This window comes from Herpailurus yagouaroundi, unplaced genomic scaffold (genome assembly GCF_014898765.1).
Source record: "Herpailurus yagouaroundi ecotype Mexico unplaced genomic scaffold, PumYag 183, whole genome shotgun sequence".
NCBI lineage: Eukaryota > Metazoa > Chordata > Mammalia > Carnivora > Felidae > Herpailurus > Herpailurus yagouaroundi.
In genome coordinates, this window is record NW_024412414.1 from 4,545,403 (window position 1) to 4,564,888 (window position 19,486).

The following is a 19,486-nucleotide window of genomic DNA, read 5'->3' on the forward strand; positions in this document are numbered from 1 at the left end:
GCAGTGAAGTGGCCAAGTAGGGGTCACGGTCAAATCCCAGCTGCACTCCTTCTCCAGCTGTGGAGCACTGGACCAGTTATCTACCTCTCTGTGCCTCAGTTTCCACATCTGTAACATGGGACGATAACAGTGCCTCTTTCATAGGGTTCCTGTGAGGATCCAAGTAATATGCACAAAGTGCTTGGTGCCTGGCATGTGGCAGGTGCTATGTCGGGGTCAGCTGTTATTATTCTATGCTGAGGATTCTGTGTGTGACTGTAGGGGCAGATTAGGTTTAAGTTAGCAGAGAAGACAAAGGCAGCTTATCTGGGCAGATCAGTGGGCCCAAGCAACGCCAGGGGAATCTGTGGGTTTAAAAAAAAAAAGCCCCATATCTGATTGGCAACGCTTACCCCCCCCCCCCCCCCACCATCACCAGGAAAAATACATCCCTTAAAAGCACTAGCTTTCTGTGAAAGTCTGATGAATCACGTGTGGATGCTTTCCAGAATGCCACCCTCACATCTTTCTGAATCATCAATAAGATAACCCCACATGTTGATTGAGACACACTATCCATTCCCCCAGGCAGAGGCAGCGGAATATGTGCTAGGCCAACAGTTCTGCAGGCCTGGGTGCGGCCGGAAGAGAACAGGACAGGTAGCAAAAGCCCTGACCTGCCGCTGACTGCAGAGCTTCTGGGTGGATTCCAGCAGGACTGGATGAGCTTCGTTTTCCACAGACAATGCTGAGTGGCCTCGTGGGTGCTTTGCACAGTCAGGCACCCACAGGGGAGTGGAGGCTCTAAGCAGTTGTGCGGAGCGTTTATGGGTGCGCGCCATGCTGTGCAGACCCACTATGGAAAACGCAAGTCCCAGAACTACCCAGCGGCTGTAACTTGCTGTGTGCAAACTCCTCAGGGCCAGGCTCTTCCACTGGGTTGCCTCGTGTGGTCCTCACAGCAGCCCCTTGAGTGGGAAACAAGCACTTGGAGAGACAGGGGGCCCCGATTCTTTCTCTGAAGAGATCTTTGCTCTGCAGAATAAATATGCACCAAACACTAAGTGCCTACTCAGGAATGCAAAGAGCACAGGCTTTGAGGCCTGACTCCACCACCCTGGAGGACTTTGAGCGAGTCGTTGCATCCCTGTGAGCCTCAAGATCCCCATTTGTTAAGGGCATGATCATAGTGCCCACCTCCCAGAACCGGTGGATACAGGTGCTCAGTGACTGTCCCACTGCTTCTCCTGCTTCAGGCACGCCAGGCAGAGATGTAGGCTGACACACATTCACTTGCTGACCACGTATGTATTGTGCACTTACTGTGTGCAGGCTTGAGCCACACTCCTCTTCTCCAGGCTCCTCAGGAGCAGTGTTTGTGTGATGTGGCTGTACGCAGGACAGGTGGGGCGGCCAAGACAGGGACAGCCTTCCAAGACATTCCCTCTCCATCCAAGCATCCAGGGCAAGGAGAGAAGGATGTCAGACAGGAGACAACTCCAAGGTCACAGAGGCAGGCAAGAACCAGTAAGAGAGGGCAGCCAGGGGCAGGGGCCCGGGCCTCAGTCCAGGAGGAGGAAAGGAGGGAGGAGCCCCTCCTGACCCCCTCTCCCTCCAGAGCTCCCTAAAGACTTCCAGGAAAGGGGGTATGCAGAGCTGGGTTGTAAACTTCCCTGCCCTGAAGACCCTCCCCGTCTAGCTATGATACCAGTGACAGCTGTGACACTAGGGATGCGTTAACACATATCGAGTGCTTTCAGACCAGGCTCTCTGCAGAGGATCCCTGGCACTACCTCATTTCATCCTCTCAGACAGGAATTGTTCATATCCCCAGCTTACAGATGAGGAAATTGAGGCTCAGAACAACACTAGTCAAAGGGGCCCAGCCAGGATTGGTACCCAGGCAGGCTGGCTCCTGAACATGCACACATAATCCTTCAGCTATTGCCTTCTGCTGACAAAAATAACTCTGCAGCCAGAGGGAGTGTGCTGAAGGTCAAAGGAGGAGGCGATCGGATCCATGCCTGATGGGGGACAAATACAGGAGAGGCTTTCTCGGGAGCTAGGTCTCAAAGGACGGGGATGAGCTGAATATGCAGAGGTGGAAAGGAAAGCACCCTCTTAGTGAAAGGGAACAGCATGAGCAAAGGCCCTGAGGTGAGCCCTGGGACGTTCACGGGAAGAAATGGGGAATGCATTGTGCTTGGAGCCGAGGGGACATCTCCGGGCAGATGAACTCCGGCCCACAGACCGGGGATTGATTTTTGTAGACTGTGACTTTTAGTTGGTTGGTTCATGCTATGTGTGCAGACTCAGCTTGGGTAATAGGTATTTAACTTGTCTGTGCTGTCCGTGAGACTGTGAAAAATAGGGATGGGGTTGGGAGAGGGTCAGAGTACAGCTCGTCTTCATGGGCCAGAAGAGCCAAAGAACTTGCTGAATGCAGAAGAACTGAAGTTTGGAAAGGTGTTTCTCATACCGGGTTCTCTGGGGTTCCACAGAGGCACCCCAGGGTACAAGGAGATAAGTGGGTGAAGCTCTGGGCTTCCTGCCCTACCATGTACCAGAGCAGCTCCTTTTTTATCTGCTTTGCATGGTGAAGCATCTGGTAAGATTTTTTTTTTAACAAAGAGTTTTAAAAAAAGAAAAGAAAAAAAATTGAAAACTTTTGATGAAATTAGAAAAAGGCAGTAAACTAGAGTATCTAAAAGCCTGAGTTGGGGCCCAGGTTATATAAGTTCTCAGCGCCTTGGTTTTTATATCTGTAGAATTGGCAGGTGGTAAACAGCTCCAGGGCCCATACTGGTCTGTGAATTCAACGAGAAAACGCACAGGGAGTGCCTGGCCCACAGTGGGGCCTCAGGGAAGGTTTGTCCGTCCTCTTGTGTTGGGTCCCCAGGGGGTGCAGGGAAAGGACATTCAGCCCCCCAACCTGTATTAGAAGAGACACTGAGCCAGGAAGATGCAGGGGGGACCATCCTGACTTTGGCCCTTATTAACTGGGACCATCTCAAGCCCGCCCACCCTCACCCTGCAATTCTGTGCCTCATTCTCCCCATCTGGAAAATAAAGAGTGTGGGTCTGGTTGTCTCTGAGGCTCCTCCAGGCTCAGACATTCTAGAATTCTAAACACGCTGCCTCGCACCCCCAGTAGTACAGACATCAGACTGGCCAGAGGGTGACTGACTCACAGCCAGACCCAGTTCCCTCTTCCCTCTGGGAGACTGTGGCCTCAAATCCTGGGGGCGTGCCTGAGGCTCCACCCCAAACCTTCCACAGCCGTGCCCATGGCCCCTCACCCTAGCCCCAGCCCAGCAGCCCTTCCCTAGAAGGCAGCTTTTACACACACTGACTTCCAAAGGCCCCGTGGGCATTTCTCTGGCCCCCAGAAATGTTCTGTTTCTAATGACTTTGCCTCCCTGAATCGTGATCTCATCTGCCAAATGGGCCGAGGGGTGAGAGATGTTCAGTAACTCCAGGCTAGACCATCTCTAGTGTTAGGGCAACATTAGTGTTCCCCCCAGCCTGGGTCCCACAAAGCTTAAGAGAGCTGAAGCAGCCTCTCCCTGCAGACCCGCCTGTCACACGAGAGGCCCCAACAGGGCAGGTAAGTTATCTATACAGGCCCCCCTCCCTGCACAATGATTATCTTACTCCTCCTGGCGCAATCCAGGCCCCTGCTGTGGTTTCAGACCCAGAGTTATTTATAGTCAGTGGAAATTAGTGCCTCGGCTGATGGTTCCCTAGTACCCCCCTGCCAGCATCAGCCTCCACCCCAAAGGGAGGCCCCCTGGAAATTTCCGTGGTCCCAGGGACTATTTCTGAGCAGCAAAGACTGCTTTTTCTGCGGGATAGCTTTGGACAAGAAGCCATGGAGGTGAGAGGCAGAAGTGAGCCCTTCTCGCTGAACAATCTAGGAAGGTTTTATAGAGGAAGCAGTATTTGAACAAGATGTTGAGAGATAGGCAGGGTTTGCGATAGGGAAGGGCACTCCAGGTAGAGGGAACAGTGCAGTCAAAAGCACGGAAGCAAAGAAGGGTGTGTAAAAAGAAGAGCCATACATTCTGTTTGGCTGGAGCTTGGGGGAAGGTAACTGAGAGTAACTGAGCATTATATCTTCCAGACACTATTCCAAGAGCTTTACATACATTATTACCCCCCATTTAATCCCCCCAAACCCTATGAGGTAGGCATTAGGATTATCCCCATTTTTACGAACGAGGAAAAGGAGACACAGAGAAGTTAAATCACTTGCCCACGGTCACACAGCTAATGGGTGCAAGAACTGGGATCCAGATGCCTGCAGGCAACCCCAGAGCCCATGCTAGGAACCTCTGTGAAGGGATCTGAATGTTGAGCTAAAGATTTGGGCTTAAGTGAAGAGATAGGAGGGAGCCCCTGAGGTTTCTTGAGCAGAGGAGCAGTGTGGTCAAGACAGTTGGTCTGGCAGCCCTGATCTTGGTTGTAATGGGGAGATACCCCAAGGGATAGAGCCAGAGCAGAGTGAGGGACAGGCATCCAAGAGAGAGGTGACAGAGTTCGACCTGGCCAGGGTGGTGGTGATGGAGAGGAAGGAGCACCAAGCAGGAGGTCTCAGCCTGTGGTAGGTGGTCAAGGAAGAGAATGGTGTCAGTGCAGACTCAGCTTTCCAGACAGCAACTGGCTGCTCGTGGAGGAGACTAGCCAACAGGAGAGGAGCAAGGTTGAGGGTGAGACAAAAGGTTTGTGTTGGGCATTATGCACTCTCAGGGCCTGGGGGATAGAACGGCAGGCATGGAACCCTGCAGAGAGGCTAGGCCCGGAGATGACAGAGAAGTCCTGTCTCTGCTCCCAAGTCCCTCAAGGGGGGAAGTCAGCCACAGGAAGGCAGAGATGTGGGCCTGTGGTGTTCGCTGCTCTATCCTAGCACCTAGAACAGTGCCTAGCATGGAGTATACTCAATAAGCATGCAGGAATGAGTTCACCTGGGGCGCTCACCAAGCATGGGTCCTTAGGGAGCACCAGCTACCTAAGGGAGCGGGCAAAGCAGGAGATATCCGAGAGATATAAGGAGGGTCACCTGCAGGTAGGGTGTGATCAGGGTGTCTGACACTGGAAAGGCAGTCAGTTAGACATAGAGGTTGCCAGGAGAGGCTCAAGGAGGACAATAAAAGAGCAACAGCCTTGAGGGCAGGCTGCCGGATGAGGTCTTGGGAAACATCTGCTGGACAGAACAGCAAAATAGAGCATTCCCTGGGGCTGTCCCCCATTGCCCATACCAGCTCAATTGGGTAAGAGCAGAAAGAACAAGGGCCTGAGGGACTCAGGCACCCATAGAACCACAGGTCTGGAACAGCTCTCGGGGACCAGCCAGCAATCCCAGGGTGCACATGGGAACACTGAGGCCCAGGAAGGAAGGGATCTGTCCGAGCACATAGCTCCAGGGACTGGGGAGCCCTGAGTCATCCCTACATGTGGTGAAGGGGACAGAGTCCCTCCCCTCTGCCCCCAATGCATCCACCCTTCCCCCCAGGCCCCGCCTCTCTCATCCATCCGTGCAGTTTCTGTGTTTGTTCCCAGGGGCCACATAACAAAGGACCACAGATCAGGAGGGAGCTTAAACTACAGAAATATGTTGTATCACAGTTCCGGAGGCTGGAGGTCTAAGATCAAGGTGTCTGTCAACAGGCTTGTTTCCTTCCAAGGGCTGTGAGGGAAGGATCTGTTCAGGGCCTCTCTCCTTGCCTTGTGGATGGCCATCTCCTCCCTGTGTCTTAACACTGGTTTCCCATGAGTCTCTGTGTCCAGCTTTCCTCTGTATTTAAGACACCAGTCATACATGATTAGCCCCCCCTCCCCAACAACCTCATATGAACTTAGTAACTAGTCACCCCTGCAATGACCCTGTCTCCAAACATGGTCACATTCTGAGGTGCTGGAGCTTATGGTTGTGGAGGGACACAATTCAACCCAGAACATTCTGCGCTCAAAGACAGTTTCTCTCCTGTAAAGTGGGGACATAAATGGGAACAGACAAGGACTGTGGTGCGGGCAGACAAGCTCACTGCTCTGTGGGCACCTATGTTCTCCAAGAGCCTGTCACACGCTGGGCATTAGGAAATAGTGATGCGGCCTAAGCGTTAAACAGCAGACGCCCTACATCTGACTCCCCACTGTGACACTTACTTACTAGCTGTGTTGTGCCAAGCAAATGACTTCACCTCTCAAAACCTGTTTACTCATCTGTGAATTAGTACTTATTCGTGGGCCCCTGTGAGGAATAAATGATCAGGTGCGTGTAAGAACATACAGCACAGAGCAGGAAGCCTGCAGGGGATGAAAACCATTATTATTCTTGTCATTACCGATGTCATCATTCACATAGGTTTCTGAGGCCCAGAAAGGGAAAAATCCTGCCCAAGATCACACAGCCATCTGGCACAAAACCAAACGAGAACTCATGTCTCCCGACCCATAGTCCCAGCTTTTTAAACCACATCGCTGTAGGATATTTTTTTAACGTTTATTTATTTTTGAGACAGAGAGAGACAGAGCACGAACGGGGGAGGGTCAGAGAGAGAGGGAGACACAGAATCTGAAACAGGCTCCAGGCTCTGAGTGGTCAGCACAGAGCCCGACGCGGGGCTCGAACTCACGGACCATGAGATCATGACCTGAGCCGAAGTCGGACGCGTAACCGACTGAGCCACCCAGGCGCCCCTGTAGGATATTTTTTTAAAAGGTGAGGGGTGGGGGTGGTGTCCGGGTGGCTCAGTCGGTTTAGCGTCCAACTTCGACTCAGGTCATGATCTCACGGTTCGTAAGTTCAAGCCCCGCATCAGGTTCTGTGCTGACAGCTCAGAGCCTGGAGCCTGCTTCAGATTCTGTGTCTCCCTCTCTTTTTCTGCCCCTTCCCTGCTCACTCTCTCTCTCTCTCACTCTCTCTCTCAAAAATAAACATTAAAAAAAATTTGTTTAAAGGGGGCGTAATTCACAAATGCCCAGTATTAGGAGAGCACATAAGCCTATTATCAGCTTCTCCATGTGTCTCGTGGAACACTACGGAAAATGGTAGTAACGGAGAACATAACGCAGAATGAATGAGGCTCTTGAAGTAGGTGATAGGAAAAAGGTGGGGTTTACCACTGACCATGGCAGCAGCTTCACAAAAACAGATGCAAGGGGAAAGAGGCATAAAGGAAGTATCCTGAAGGTCCCGGTGCTGGGGTTAAGGGGTGAGATGAAGGGCGATGGTTTTTCTCTCAGGGTCACTCTGCATTTGTGAGGATGTTGTTCTAAGACAGGTCAGCCGAGGCATGCTGGGTGTAAGCAACAGAAACTGCCTGAGCACATGAGGAAGATCCCTGATCATAATGCTCTAAGTTGGAGCTACGTCTGAAAACCCCAGCTCAGCTTTCTGGAGGGAAATTGGGATGTGTCTGGATCTGTGGCAGGACTGACAGAACCAATGTCCCTTTGGGTCATGGGGGGTAGGGAAAAGTCCACTCCAGCTGTGTGGGTCCCCACCATCCTCAGGATTCCAAGCAGTGCTGTGTTGGAAAATGTATAACACGCAGCTGTCTGGGTAGCGAAGGAGTCCTTGTTCGTAGTGTGTGCTGATTTCTGTGGTGTAAATAGTCCCACCACGTCCCCAACACGATGGCATTGAATGCAGAGTTGGGAAGAGACATATGCCGCAGCGCAGTGTTATATCCTATTTCTACCAGCGGGCGCAATGGGCTCTCTATGCAAGACAACAGATCCTAGTGACATTTGGTAAAATAATCAGGAAGGGATGAGTGTGAGATATTGTTACCCTTTGAATATAGTTTATATAAATTTTAAGTATAATCATTTAATTCCAGTGATGGCTGCACTAACCAGTTCACAAAAATATCTGAGAAACGTAGCAATTGGCTCTTACAAGCAGAAGTGAGCTGGCTGTGCTGCATCACGGATTCCAAGTCCACGGAGAGAGCATGTGAGTGGCCTGGCTTGGTCACGTGCCCACCTCCAGGCCAGGAAGGAGGAGGAGCATTTTGATTGACAGCCACCAAGACTCCTCCCAGTGGACCTAATTTCGCAAAGGAAGGAAGAAGCCCCTGGACAGCCAAAACCCAACACCTGCTTTTGTTTCTCTTTTGATGATTTCTTTTCTTTTCTTTTTTCTTTTCTTTTCTTTTCTTTTCTTTTCTTTTCTTTTCTTTTCTTTTCTTTTTAATATAACTTGTTGTCAAGTTGGCTAACATACAGTGTATTCAGTGTGCTCTTGGTTTTGGGGGTGGATTCCCGTGATTCATCGCTTACCTACAACACCCGGTGCTCATCCCAACAAGTGCCCACCTCGGTGCCCATCACCCATTTTCCCCTCTCCCCCGCCCATCAACCCTCAGTTTGTTCTCTGTATTTAAAATGTTAAAAAAAAAAAATTTATTTTCAAGTAATTTCAACACCCAACATGGGACTTGAACTCACAACCCTGAGATCAATAGTCACATACTCTACCGACTAAGCCAGCCAGGCACCCCGGTAATTTCTTTAAGTTATATTTTTTTCTCTGACGATATCTTCTTAATTTTTTTTTTTTTTATTCATCATTGCTTGAAGTCTCAGAGTCTCTAAAAATAATCCAAAGCTTAATCCTGAGACTAGCAAACCAAAGGACCCAGCCAGGAGGGACAGTTACAGGGGCTCAGAGCAGCCACATCCAGGCCACATCTCCACCCCAGCTCAGCCTCCCCACCTTCTCCTGGGAGGGAGGTACATGAACGAAATCTCCTGTCACATGCCTGAGAGCCCACCCTTAGAGATTCTCCCAAGAGGACACAGACATCCCTAGTGGAAGAGTGTCATAGGGCAGAGTCTTGACAAGTACTCCTAAGGGTAGGGAAAAGTGAACAGAGACCCTCAGGGGTTTGGAGTAGTCCAGATAAGAGACAAGTACCCCTGAGGGCTTAGACCTGATATCAAAACCAGGCCGAGTGGACATCCTAAACATAGTGAATCCATGATTTAGCAGGGAGCCCCACCGACCCTCCAGGAAGATGGGAATTCTCTCTTGCGGCCACATGTGCCTGGCTCATGGCCACAGATGTCCAATGTGAAGAACCAGATCCCCACACCAGAAGCTCTTCTGGGGCTGCCTTCTTATTAGGGACCACCTGGTGGCCAGCAGAAGGCTCAACCTAGGGCAGGCCAGGAGGTCGATTTAGACTGCCCAGTCCTCCAGTGATAGCCAAGTCAGCCATCATCTTGTCCCAAGCACTATCCCAAAATGCCACTGTTTTCCCCATTCTGCAGATGAGGAAACTTGAGGAGCAGAAGGGGTGACTCCCTTGCCCAAGCCACACCCCTGTGGGAGTAAAACTCTGGGCCTGGATGAGGCCACACTTCATTCTCTTAACGGGCTGTTAAAAGGGGATGAGGGGGCATCCCCAGGGCTCCATGCTCCCTGCAGGGTGGTGCTGGGACTTTGCCCAGAAGCCTGGGAGTTTTCGGCTGCTCCCAAACACAGTGGAGCTCAGGCCCAAATATGAGAGAGAGAGGCCAGGGTGGGGGCCAGGCAGATGCCTGATCTGCCTATGAACTTGATCATGGTTTCCAGGTCTCACTCACCTACCTCTTTCTGGCCAGCAACACTCTCAAGGGCCTCCAGGTCTGGGAGTAATGGGCTATAAAAGATGAGCCCAAATTCTAGGCCCAGGGGCTGGAGGCTGTTTGGCAAGTCCTGGACACGGTACACCAACTTAGGATCCAATGTCAGCCACTCCACTCACTCCTGTGTGACCACAGGTGAATTATAGTCCCTCTCTGAGCCTCAGTTTCTTTATCTCAAGAGTGAGTTTAGATATGCCTACCTACAGGGTTACCAGAAAAGTTAAATGAAAATAATGTATGTATAAGCCCCTCCCTTTTCTATCCTCTCCCCCTCCAAGTTATTCTCCCTATCATGGCCAGAATAGACTTAAAAATTAATCTACTCGTACCACCATTTACTCAAAACACAATGATCCCCACTGCTCTTAGAATAAAACATAAATTTGGGGCGCCTGGGTGGCTCAGTCGGTTAAGTGTCCGGCTTCGGCTCAGGTCATGATCTCGCAGTCTGAGTTCGAGCCCCGCGTCGGGCTCTGTGCTGACAGCTTGGAGCCTAGAGCCCGCTTTGGATTCTCTGTCTCCCTCTCTCTCTGCCCCTCCCCTGCTCACACTCTGTCTCTCTGTCTCTCTTTCTCTCTCTCTCTCTCTCAAAAGTAAATAAACATTAAAAAAATTAAAAAAGAGGGGCGCCTGGGTGGCTCAGTCGGTTAAGCGTCCGACTTCGGCTCAGGTCATGATCTCACGGTCCATGGGTTCGAGCCCCGCGTCAGGCTCTGTGCTGAGAGCTCAAAGCCTGGAGCCTGTTTCAGATTCTGTGTCTCCCTCTTTCTCTGACCCTCCCCTGTTCGTGCTCTCTGTCTCAAAAATAAATAAATGTTAAAAAAAAATTTTTTTTAATTAAAAAAGAATAAAATTTAAAATCACTGTGGCCTTCAGGCCTGGCATGATCAAGCTGCCACCCTGTTGCAAAGTCCTCAAACACAGGCTTCCAGGCCTACAGGAGACCAGAGTCCCTAGAGCTTCCTTTAAAACTACACAGCTTGCACCTCCATTGGTGCCATATTAGGATTCCAGAATAAATTAAAGATAACTGAAAGTAAATTATAATAATTATAATGTTGAGACTATAGATGCCCTACCACTTACTACTCCCCACCAAATTTCACACATCCTCTGGCGGGGTCTGCACCATCCTCTGGCCGAGAATCACTGTGTTCATTTAATTCATCTATCCTTTGAAGAAGCCTTTATTGAGCATCTGCTTGTTTGCTAGGTGCTGTCCTAGGTTCTGGGGATACCGCAGTGAACAAAGATACCTACCCTCACAAAACTTACAGGAGCCCAGCAAAAAATACAGGAAACTAATAAATGAACAAGAAACTATATCAGGTGGATAAGGACTTTGAGGGCAACCATGGGAAGGGGCAGCTTAGACAGGCAGTGGGGGAGGGCTTCCCTATGGAAGTGATATTTAACCTGAGCCTCAAACGACGCGCTGGATCCCCAGGGATTGCTTTCCCCGGTTCACTGAGGGTGAGTTCTGGTGGGGCTACTGCTTTTTCAGTGTTTTCAGATCCCCTATGTCCATTTCCTGGGCTCTGCCAGGTACTCTGCTAGGCACGACAAGCTTTTGTGATCTCTTTCTATATCATAGATGCCATAGGAGAAAAGCATTCTCAGCCTCCCATTTGAAAGAAACTGAGGCTCATAGAGGGCTTGCACAGGATCACACAGTGGTGGGTCACAGAGTTGGGCTTTGTCTTTGAATCCACTAACTTTCCCACTCCTCCTTTTCCCCCACCTCTTTCCTTGCTGGGATGTATTTGGAGAAATCACAGGGTCGGAAAGGGCCCCCTAGTCTGTTAAACCTGGGGCTCTCAGCTGGGAGAGAACCAACTTCCAAGAGGTCACTGAGTGCTCAGTGAGAAAACGGGGTTGCAAAACTGCCCCAGTCACAAAGGAATAAGCATGTGGAGAAAATCCTGGGCACGCCCCCTGCAGGGGAAAAAAAAAAAATCCCTGCAGAGGGAAACTGTAGAACACTGCCAGTAGCTTTGTAAAGGACCACAGTTTGGCTTACCTCCTAAAGGGCGAAATCATTTTTCTTCCACTTGAGAGAGGCAGCCATAGCATAGGTGGTGGGTAGGCAGGCAACCTCCTAGACGTTTGGATTTTATGCTTCCTGAGGGCAAGGGCAGTTTCATTTGCCTCTGAATCCCCAAGCACCTAACAGGGATTCTAAGTAAATGAAAACGTGAATGGTGATTACATGTGCGTGTGCATATTATGTGCGGGCTGAAGGCTCCTCAGTCCACCTTTCCCCCAACCGGAACCCATCACCCAGCTCAGCAGGGAGACCACAGAAATAGCAGAGACTAACCCTGGCCAAAGCCACCAGCAATCCACCACCTCCCTGTCCCAGCCCTGGCCCGACTCCCCTGCATTCCCTGTCTCTGATGTGGAAAGGTGTGGGCCTTTCATCCCCACCCAGAGGTTGGGTCAGGGGGAATGTACCAGCCAGGGAGGGGCTGGGATCTGACTAGCAGAGAAGCAGTTCCTGCCGCCCCCTTGCCAGCCTCAAGGACGCATGAGCTGACACGAAGCCGCCAGCATCCTCTTGAAGTCCTGGGAGATCTAATTACCCAGACAAGCAGACAGTGTTGAGCAAGTGAGCACCGGGGTTTGGAATAATCAGTTTTTTGGCTGCTGCAGTTAATGTGAGGCCAGGTTGCAAAACTGTCCCTCTGATGTTCTGATGCTGGACCCATGAGACGGCTGACTGTTTGATCTGGAACTGCCAGCTTTTTTGTCACCCCCAAAGGCTTACCTAAATTGTCCTAACAATTACCATCTCAGGGAGTCAGCCGTGCTGTAACGAAAAAAGTACAGCCGCAACATGGGAGGCTGAGGGAGATCCTGCTGGAGACCATGATGGGTCTCATCCCTGGGGTTTAATCCTGAGCCTGGGATGTGGCCGGGGGGACTTGCCCTTTAAATACCACATCTCATTTCCGTAGTACCACCATTTTACAGATGAGGAAACTGAGGCACAGTGTGCTCAAGGTTACTCAGCAACAAGTTGCTGGATGACGTCTGAACCCAGGCCTATGTGGCCCTAACCCCTGCCCTTTCAGTGTGTTCATAATGCCCTCAGATCGTAGATATTTTTTCCCCTGTGCTTATTTTGTGTATTAAAATTTCAGAGCCTCTTGGGATACCTGGTGCTACTTCTGTCCTAAGTTTTATCCCTGAAAAGTGCTAGGCATGATGATTTCCTGCTAGCATGCTTTTCGGTTTACAGGTATTTTTATTTTTTGCTATACATCCCTAGGAAGGAATTTCCTCCAATAGATGTGGGGCCAAGCAGCAGGGGGTTAAGGGTGTCAGCTCACTCACCTTTGCAGAGAAGAAAAGCCTAAGTGAGGTAAAGGTCGCAAAGGCTCGTGGACACCCGCTAAACACCAGGCACTGGCAAAGCCCTCCATCTGGTTATGCATTGGTTCAACACATGTTTCTTGAGCACTTACTATGTGCTAGATGGCGTTTTAGGTCCTGGAGATAGACACAGCAGTGGACAAAATAATGAATGTTGCTGCCTTTATGGGGCTCGCATTCCAGTGTGGGCGACTAGCAGAAAGCCAAGTAAATAGCAAAATCCCTGAGATTGTCCCTTGTAACAAATGCCCTGCAGGAAATAAGCAAGGGGCTGAAGTTGGGAGTAACAGTGGATCCTCTGATCCTGGGAGCAGGAGGCAGAGAACACTTGGAAAATGAAAGGGAGGCTGCATGTAGAAGGGTTGGGGGGGGAGGGGGTGGGGGGGGAGTGGTGGGGGCAAAGGCTGGAGGTGGGACCTGAGGGGACATTTGGCAAGAGATGAAGCCAGGGGAGTGAGCAGAGGTTGCCTGTGAGCTGTTGGAGGTGTGTGAGATTTCTTCTCAAGTGAGGCAGCCACCAGGGCTGAGAAGAGGGAGTGGCATGGCTCTCGTATTATTCTCACTGGGGCCCTGAAGGCAGGGACTAAATCCTCACTCTGGCAGGTGAGGAGAGGCTCACCTGATGAGGAGGTGACAAGGCCACTTTTTGAACCTAGACCTAGGTAAGGGCCTCTGTGTTGTCCTACCCGCCCCATGGCCGCAGCCCCAGCCCCAGGGCACAGGGCCCTCCCCACCACATGCCTTGGAGCTCTGTTCTGTTCATTTTGGTTATGTTGCTCAGCCTCAGGCTGAACAGAACTCACTGGAATGTGATTTGAGGGTTAATCAGGAACATTTTGTTTCCCCATAAAATTGCAAGCTGTTGCCAAGATGTATGTTCCTGTTGCTAGGCAATCAGGCGTGACCTGTGAGCAGTGGGGGCCATGATTCTGCCTGGGCAGAAGTGACTGGGCCACCCACCCTCCCCTTTCCACAGCCCTCCAAGGCTCAACCCCCCTGGGCAGGACCCCAGGGACTCACAATCAGTGGACAAAATACAAGGTAGACCCAAGCAGGAAAGGGTGACAATTCCAAACACTGAATGGGTTCGGCCCAAAAGGATAAATAAAGAGAAGGGCCTTTTTCCAAAATGTAGGGGAAGACCTTTGTGACCATAGTAGTGGCCAGCAATTTTACCAGGCCCCAAACCCTGTCCTAAACCCGTCAACATATATGAGGAAAGTTCTATCATAATCCCCATTTTAAAGATAGGAAAACTGAGGCATCTAGGGGTTAACATACCCAACCTGTAAGTGGCAGGGCCATGCAGTCTGGCCCCAAGCCCAGCATCAAAGCAAATGGACGGATGGCCCATCTGAGAGGTCAGATTGGGGTTGAAGAGGAGAACTAGAACACATGAGAGATTTAGTCAAAAACTGGAAGTGATTCAATTCCAACTGTTAGTGGGGCCCTACTGCGTGCTGGACAATTTGCCTTATACAGAAATGACGCAAAGGCATCAGTTGGTGGAAAGGGAGTAGAAGCAGGTAGACCCAGACAGGCCATCATTCTGTGCCCCAGAGTGTGGCAGGTGCTGAGAGAGAAGAAGAACCCTAGGAAGAATGGCTTTGAGTCAGATCCCAAAGGAGAGATGAAAGAAATGGTCTGGAAAAGGAACCAGAGGTCGAAAGAGAGGCATTTCGAGTGTCATTTTATTACCTTGGATTGGAGTTAATTTTTTAGGTGTCTGTTTCCACCCCAGACTGTGAGCTCCTCAAAGCAGAGATCATGCGTAGTTTATCTTTGTGTCCTTAGGAGACAACACATGTCTGACATTTTCCATGACAGTAATCACAAAATGTCTATTTAACAAATACATGAACAAAGAGGAAAGGAAAGGGGAATGAATGAATGAATGAACGAATGAACAAACGAACGAATGCAATTGGTCTTAACTCTCAAACAAGAGATATTAGATACTGTTTATTGAGCTTAGATCCATTGCAAGTTCCAGTGTGGAGAGTGGGCACTTATGGGAGATCAGAGCAGCATATGTTGTGGGTCAGAGGCAATGGGGCTGGAAGGACAGAGACTTCCTAAGGTGCCATTGCAGCAGTAGCCAGGCGAGAGATTCTGGAAGCCCAGATTCAGATGATGATCTCAAGACTGAAGAAGAAAGGCCAAATCTAGAAATACCAAAGAGGCTGTCAATATGACCAGAAAGAGGAATAGATTTGAAGGAAACAATAAGATTGGTCTTAGACTTGCTGACTTGGAAACATGGACAAAACAACCAGGGGCTACCTTGTGGGCCCCATAAAATCCTGGCCCAAGGATCAAAAGAGAGCAGACAAGGGGCTCCTGGGTGGCTCAGTCGGTTAAGCATCCGACTTCGGCTCAGGTCACGATCTCACAGTTCGTGAGTTCGAGCCCCGTGTCGGGCTCTGTGCTGACAGCTCAGAACCTGGAGCCTGCTTCACATTCTGTGTCTCCCTCTCTCTCTGCCCCTTCCCTGCTCATGCTGTGTCTCTCTCTGTCTCAAAAATAAATAAACATTAAAAAAAATTTAAAAGAGAGCAGACAAGATGAGAGACATAGCAAATACCTGAAATACAACTAATTCTCCACTTTCTGAACCCACATCTGTGGCAGATCCATCACCCATCAATCCCAATGCTCAGACTCCTCAAGCGCAACTCCAAGTAGAGCCTACTAATCAATAACAGTCGACTTGCAAAAGGAAATTTATTTGTTGCCCCTGCATGAGAAGCAACCAGGGGAGCCTTCAGAATGGGCCGCTCTCTGACAGCCAGAATAAAAGAGGGAGGGAGGTAATGAAGGGGCAGAGGTGGGAGCGGTGAGCCTTGGAAGTTAAGGTCAGGGTGTAAACCACTTGAGATAAAGGTCAGAACCATGAAATTTTCCCTCTGTGTGTCTTTAAACTCTTTTTTAAAGAAAGATTTTAAAGATTTAAAGAGTTTAAACACTTTAACTCCTTAAGAGGTTTTTTTTCATGTTTATTTATTTTTGAGAGACAGAGTAGAACAGGGGAGGGGCAGAGAAAAAGACACAGAATCCAAAGCAGGCTTCAGGCTCCAAGCTGTCAGCACCGAGCTCAACGTGGGGCTTGAGCTCACAAACTGTGAGATCATGACCTGAGCCAAAGTCAGACGCTTAACGGACTGAGCCATGCAGGTGCTCTAAAAGTTTTTTTTTTTTTTTTTCAGAACTCTTTTGGGGTCACCTGGGTGGCTCAGTCAGTTGAGTGTCAGGCTTCAGCTCAGGTCATGATCTCATGGTTTGTGAGTTCAAGCCCCATGTCGGGCTCCTCACTGGCAGTGCAGAGGAGGCTGCTTGGGATTCTCTCCCTCTCTCGGTCTGTCTCTCAAAATAAATAAATAATAAATAAAGTTTCAAAAAATAAATAAAGAGAACTCTTTTTAAGCGAAAGCACCCAGCTCTTAATATTCATTCATTCCAATTTAGTGAAAGAGTATTTATTTTTATGAATAATATTCTGAGGGCACATTCAGAATATCACTAACTTTCCTGATAAGCCTAACTGTTCTCAACTGATTTTAGTTTCATTGTTTGGTGAAGACTTTAAGGAGGATGTTTTTCTTATACTGTGAGATCTGTAGCCTCCAGCCATTCATTCTGCCCACACTTGTTTATTGAGCACCTACTGTGTGCTGGAACTCTGTGTCAGGTATCAAGCCAGTCTCAGCCAGCCTCCTCATGCAGTTCACAGTCTGGCACACTGGGGTAAGAGGTGGCCTTAGAGCTGTCTGTGGCTTCACCAGTGGCCGGGCTCGACAACCTTTCTTCCTTTACGAACTGTCAGTTTTACAACTAGAGAAAGAGAGAGAAAGGTTCTCAGTCTCCTTCCAGTCACCACGTAAGCATCACAGCTGGCATTTCAATGTCCCTGCCTTCAACCTGGCAAGAACAGGGACATGGCTGGTTGGCAGAGTAAGTGTCTCTTCTCTCCCAGAAGAGAGTGGACTTGCCTCCCAACAGAAATGTCAGTGAGGGGTTGATCAGAGACCCGTGGGTCCTGAGGCATCACAGGAACCGGATTCCTGAGGCCAGACACATGCATCCTGTCTAATGCTTAGAGTTAGTAAAACTTCAGAAACAGTTTGCTGAAGGGAGCACACTGTGTCCCAAAACAACGGCCTTCTAAGTAGAGAATGTGACAGGTTTCTAGGTAGGGAGGGGAGTGGCCAGCTTCCTGCTGGACGGATAGGAGGTATCTAATACATGAAATGAAAGAGGCGCTGAGCATTCTCTGTCACATGGGCAGCAATGGAGGTGGCCTTGATCAAATTATTGGAGAGATCCACAAAACATCTAAGTTACAAAAGAACACCCACCAGCGTGCAGTTAACTATCAAGATAGACACGAGTTGCGAATGCTTACCGTTCCCAGAAGGGACACGTACACACCTGCCAGAGTCATGGAGCAGCGAGAGCAAGGGGCCTCGGTGTCTCAAGACTTGGGTTCTGGTCCTGGCTATGCCACCAATGGCTCGGGTTCCTCCTCCATAAAGGACGAGGCTATTGGCCTTATGTAGTTGAAACTGAAGTCCAACTGGTGACTTGAGGGAATATTTATTAAGTGCCCACTCTATGCCAAGCGCTCTGTGCCATGCATGGCCTCACATAATCTTCTCATCGGCCTCTAGAGTCTCCAGGGTTCTCCCATTTTATAACCCAAGAGGTCCAGAGAAGGTGAGTGACTCACCTCAGGTCACACAGCCTTAAAGGGGGTACAGCTGGAATCACGGGTAGTTGTTGGATGCTGTAACCACACAGTTCAAAGCCCAGAGGATCAAGATGAAATGCACGTCCCACTTGCTCTCTAAAGATTCTGAGATGTCATTTGGTAAGCAGTACCCAGTCAGGCCTCCAGGTGAGTGTCCACCTGCCATTTCTGCTCAGCTGTGTATGACCGCTGCTTGGTGGGGGTACTGGTACCAGGGAGGAGCACTGTCACGATTGATCAAATGCATGAGGCCAAACACTACAGCAGTTCACAAGAGAACGCAAGCCAGCTTCCCTGGGTTCAAGTCCAGCCCTGCCCGTACTAGTTGTGTGTAAAAGGAGTTGTTAACCGTCCCCCCCCCCCCCCCCCAACAAGGAGTCACTTCGAGGATCAAATGGACTTATACGTGGCCGAGCTGTGAGCACAGAACTCGGCACGGGGGAACCGTGAAGTGTTGTCGGTGGTGATCGTGAGGGTGAATGATTGGACCAGAGGGGTTCGTATCCACGTGGTGACTGAGCACAGCCAACAGCCCTCCCTCCCTGCACAAGCATGTGGCGTCTCCTGTGTCCAGCCACAGCCAAGGACACAAAATGACACAACACAGGACTTGCCTTTGAGGAGCTCGAAATGAAGTAATCAGAAGGGTCCGTTGAAATGCCATTTGATAACCTCTGTGGAGATAGGAGGCAGCAGCATGGGGCCGTCAGGTCGGATTGGGGCTGCTCGGGGGTGGCTTCCCAAAAAAGTTGCCGAGAGCCACCCCAGAAAGATGAGAGCCAGAAGGGCAGCCAGGCAGGTGAACGGCCAGGCAGAGAGCGAGCAGGCACACGGAAGGCAGAGCGAAGGGAAAAGAAGCTCGCCACCAGAGTGACATCATCGGCGGGCGCCCCGCACCCTGGGTGGGACCCTCTGTGTGTGTGTGCCGCGCACACAGTGCACCCTCATCCCTGGGCAGCTCCGTCCGCGAGGTGAGCGGCCACAGGGCTGACCCAGCAGCCTAAAAAGGCCCCTCATTAAAGGTCAATAGCTTCGTGAATGAGTGATACGGTTACAAGAGAAGTGCGCAGGAGGACCTGGGAATTTGTGAGCGGCCAGGGCCCATACAGAGCCGATCCAGGCCCCTGGGCGGAAGGGTCCAGGGAGGTCACAGCCAGTGATTGGAGGAAGGTCGACCCGGGAAGCCGGCCCCCAGGGCTGTGTTGCACCCTTGCTCACACAAGTCTCACTTAGCAACCTGTCTCCTTCTTCAGGGCTCCCCCCAAAGCAGAGCGCGAGTGGAGGCTGGGGTGCAGGTGGTATATTTGGGAGTGATCCCAAGAGGGGGAGGGGGAGGGGAGGGGGTACAACAGGGAAGAGAAGAATGCCAGTATAAGATATGCTAGCGGCCGGTTACAGCCTTCACAGAGGTACCCTCAGCTTTCTGGGGTCCTCGTGGGTTTTCTGATTTGCTTCATAACTGTCACACCACCATCTTTCTCTTCCCCTCTCCATCTCCGTTCCCCCACCCCAGAATTCTTTCATCCTGAGGGAGCATCTATTTCTAGGAGTTGCCTCCTAGTCCTCAAAGAAGCTGCTTTTTTTTTTTTTTTTTTTTTTTTAGCAACAGAGAGAAGCTGCTGTCACAGAAATGAAGGCCTCTACCTGCCTTGGCATATGTCTGATACTAGATCTCACTGACATTTTCTCCCCAGCCGCCACTTCAGGCCCCTACGTGGGAAGTGTGAGGGATGCCCCAGCGTGAGGCTT

The 19,486-nt window shown here is 50.3% G+C and overlaps 1 protein-coding gene and 1 non-coding gene across 15 annotated transcripts in view; one reads left to right on the plus strand and one right to left on the minus strand.

Moving 5' to 3' along the window:
* The window catches only part of ATP2B2 (ATPase plasma membrane Ca2+ transporting 2), a 388,866-nt gene that overhangs the window by 271,522 nt on the left and 97,858 nt on the right, over nucleotides 1–19,486 (plus strand). The gene's annotated exons all lie outside the window — the stretch shown is intronic.
* TRNAN-AUU (transfer RNA asparagine (anticodon AUU)) lies at nucleotides 8,409–8,481 on the minus strand. Its single transcript has one exon. It is a non-coding gene; the product is annotated as a tRNA-Asn (tRNA).